Source organism: Gossypium hirsutum, chromosome A04 (genome assembly GCF_007990345.1).
Source record: "Gossypium hirsutum isolate 1008001.06 chromosome A04, Gossypium_hirsutum_v2.1, whole genome shotgun sequence".
NCBI classification, from domain to species: domain Eukaryota; kingdom Viridiplantae; phylum Streptophyta; class Magnoliopsida; order Malvales; family Malvaceae; genus Gossypium; species Gossypium hirsutum.
Window position 1 is genome coordinate 80506478 of NC_053427.1, and position 3932 is coordinate 80510409.

The 3932-nt window shown below is 39.7% G+C and overlaps 1 non-coding gene across 1 annotated transcript; it reads right to left on the reverse strand.

Annotated features, from left to right (window-relative positions):
- Positions 1-3521: 3521 nt before the first annotated feature.
- LOC121228680 (small nucleolar RNA R71) lies at positions 3522-3628 on the reverse strand. The gene has a single exon (XR_005926255.1). It is a non-coding gene; the product is annotated as a small nucleolar RNA R71 (small nucleolar RNA).
- Between the last annotated feature and the right edge of the window lie 304 nt (positions 3629-3932).

The following is a 3932-nucleotide window of genomic DNA, read 5'->3' on the forward strand; positions in this document are numbered from 1 at the left end:
ATAGATAGTAGATTTTGAAACTACTGTAGGTTGTATACTGTAAAAACACTCTAGTTAATGTATATTGAGACTGTAGCAAAACTGATAGATAATGCGATTTACGAAAATCACTCTGAATTATTGAAACTGTTACACAAATCATCTGCTAATAAATACTAAAACCGTAATTGATTCATAAAATTTGTAATACAGATAAATTCAATTAGTCATGAGTGCACCAGGTATCCACAGACGAGGTACCAGAGGCCGAGGTAGAGGCTGTAGAGGGGTTCAAACTGAGTCCTCCTCCCTGGGTAGTATACCGAATTTGGAGACGAGTGAGACGCTGATGTCACCTGCCACTAAGATTGGGTCTCAAGATCTCATGGCTGGGGACGAAGCATTGTCCTAAGCTATGTTAAGAATATTAGAGAGGGTTGCTGAGACCAATACTAGATCTGTAGGCTGATGGTCGGTTACAGAATGACTCGGGCCCAATAGAGCTGAGCTTTTCAGGGGTGTCATGGGAGTCGCCCCTAATATGGATGAATACTGGATTAAGCCCACGGAGTAGATTTTGGACGATCTGGATTGTACTCCTGAGCAGAAATTAAAGGGTGCAGTTTCGCTACTACGTGATGAGGCTTACCAATGGTGGCTGACTATTAAGAAAGGCACTTAGCCCGATCATCTGACCTGGGAGTTCTTTAAGACTGCTTTCCAGGGAAAATATGTGGGGGCGAGCTACGTGGATGTTTGTAGGAGGGAGTTCCTAAATCTTATTCAGGGAGATCGATCTGTGGCTGAGTATGAGGCCGAATTCCTACGATTGAGCCGCTATGCGCGAGGTATGGTAGTGGCTAAGTATAAGCGATGTATCCGCTTTGAGGATATCCTCAAGGATAATTTGAGAGTCCTGATAGCTCTGCAGAGGGAGCGTGATTTTTCTTCACTGCTTGAGAAGGCGAATATTGCCGAGGAGGTTAAGCGTACTGAGCACCAAAACCGTGACAGAGAGGGAGGTAAGAACAAGAGGGTTTCGGAGCCCTCGAGTACTATACAGAGGCTTAAGAAAAAGGCCAGATTTGATGGGCCGATTCGAGCTGGGCCCCCTGTTATTGCTGCTGGACTGTAGCCATGTGCCGATTGTGGTAGACGTCATCAGGGCGAATGTTGGAGGAGGACTGAAGCGTACCTGAGGTTTAGATCATGGATCACCATATTAGGGAGTGTCCGTTGAGGGCTGATTAGATGGAAGCTCAGGGTACTGGTATTGTACAGCCACAGAAGGTAGCACAGTAGCCATGGAGAGGTCGTGGACAGGCTAGGAGTGGTAACGATATGGGCCGTGGACAAAGAGCACCGGGCTGAGGTGCTGGACAGACTGAGGTGAGGCAGCCTGCTCTTGTTTATGCTGCATGTCGTCAATAGGAAAGAGATACTCTGGACATTATTGTTGGTATGTGACAAACAGTAATTTATACATATTTTTACCCTATGCTTAACGCATTTTTTGGATGATTTTTCCTTAGAATTAGTGAATTTGATGCTCCTAATGCTTTAATTTCATGTTTTATACTTAGGAGAGCATAGGAGGGTGAAAGGAACGAGAAACGGGCCAAAGTACGAAATCAAAACAGCCTGGACTCCCTCACATGGGCATCCCACACGGCCGTGTCAATCTAGCAAAATCGAAGCATTACTCACACGGGTAGAAACACACGCCTGTGCCATTCTAACAGGCTCGAACACGGCCTGAAGTAATCGTACACAGGCATGTCCCTACCTAGCCCAAGTTGAGTCTAATTCGGAAAAGGCTAATTTTGAAGGCTCTTAGGCATTCTAAAGCCTATAAATACACCCTAGAGGAGGAAGAAAGGGGACACACAGAATAGGGAGTAAGGAATTACTCCAAGGAAGCCGATTAATTCATCTAAAAAGTCGGATTCATCATGAAGACTAAAGATATCTCCTCAATTCTCCTTCAAGAGTTTTAGGTTTTCTTTATGTTTTGTATTCTTTATTATTCTGAGATGTTTTCTTATTTAGCTATGAACTAAATTCCCTAAATACCTAAGGGGAATGAAACCTAAGATGAATCTTGTTATTATTTTCTGAATTGTATGGTAAATATTTAACTTGCTCTTAATTATGTGTTCTTAATTCTTGTTTTGATATCCCAGGATACTGATTCTAGATAAGCTCTTATTCAGAGGAGGAATAGACCCTGTCTAAGAGTAAATTTGTCATAATTAAGCGGAGTTGATTGTCTGCCTAGATATAGGGTGATAAGATTTTGCCGGATTAGGGTGAAACCTAATAAGGGGAATCCATAGATCGAGTTAAAGCAACCCTAGGGTGTTAATTAGAGAAATGTCCCAATTATTCAATCGAGGGATTAGACGTTATTAGTCTTGAATAGGGATAATAACATAACTTAGGGATCTCTACGGAACAAGTTAAATGAATAAATCGTCCGATTCGGAGCCAGAATAACAAGTACAGTCTAGGTAGATTTTTCCTTAGGTATTGTCTTAATTCAATTGATTTTCCCAAAAGCAATTCCCCAATTCTATTCTCTGTGAGTTCTTAGTTTAGATAATTAGTTTGTTAAAACAAAACCCCATTATTCTTAGTCTAGATAATTAAAAAACAGTCATTACTAGTACTTTTAGTTCCTTTGGGTTCGACAATTCGGTCTTGCTAAAACTATACTACTGTTCGATAGGTACACTTGCCTACATCACGATAATAGTTAGTTTCAAGAACGATTAATTATAAATATTTAAAACCTGTCACAAAATTAAGCGATCAATTTTTTTGGCGTCGTTGCCTGGGAACTAAAATATTAGGAACATTCAATTTTTATTACTTTATCCATTTATTTTTCTTGCAATCTAATTTTATTTTTAATTTTATTCTAATTTACTAATTTTCTTTTTCTTTCTTCTGGCAGATTTTTATAGTTTATGACTAGAAGAAACCTGTCAGGGCCACAACTTTTTGACGAAAAAATCGATCTCACAGTTCGCAGAAACCAAAGAGAAATAAGGCGAAGCTTAAGATACACAGAGAACGAGCAAGAGGATGATACTTAACCCCCAACCGAAGAGATGGCTGAAAACCAAGGCAATCAACTATCTCCTGCAATTGCGGCTAATCAAAATCTTGCTCCACGCACTATGTATGATTATGTTAAACCTTCTTTAACAGGAACTGAATCGAGCATAGTTAGACCTGCTGTAGCTGTAAATACTTTTAAACTGAAACCTAACACAATTCAAATGATACAACAATTTGTTCAGTTTGATGGTTTGTAGGATAAAGATCCCAACGCTCACTTAGCAAACTTTTTGGAATTATGCGATACATTTAAAATCAATGGCGTTTCTGATGATGCCATACGTCTTCGGTTGTTTTCCTTTTCATTGAGGAACAAGGCTAAATATTGGTTGAACTATTTACCATGAGGGTCAATTACTACTTAGGAACAAATGATCGAAAAATTTTTACTAAAATATTTTTCGCCGGCTAAAATGGTTAAATTACGTAATGGTATCTCTTCTTTTGTGCAAATGGATTTAGAAACACTCTACGATGCATGTGAGAGATACAAGGACCTTTTGAGAAGGTGCCCTCACCATGGGTTACCGCTTTGGCTTTAGGTTCAAACATTCTATAATGGCCTGAATCCTTCGACTCAGCAAATGGTTGACGCAGCTGCTGGTGGAAACATCAACAATAAAACACCTGAAGATGCTTATGAGTTCATAGAGGAGATGTCACTGAATAACTATCAGTGGCAAGTTATGAGGACAAAGCCAACAAAAACAACCGGTGTTTATAACGTCAATTTAGTCACTATGCTTTTTAATCAGGTAGAACTCTAGAATAAAAAAAATTGATGGTTTTCTTAGTTCTTCACATGTTCACTCAGTAATACAGTGCGAAGC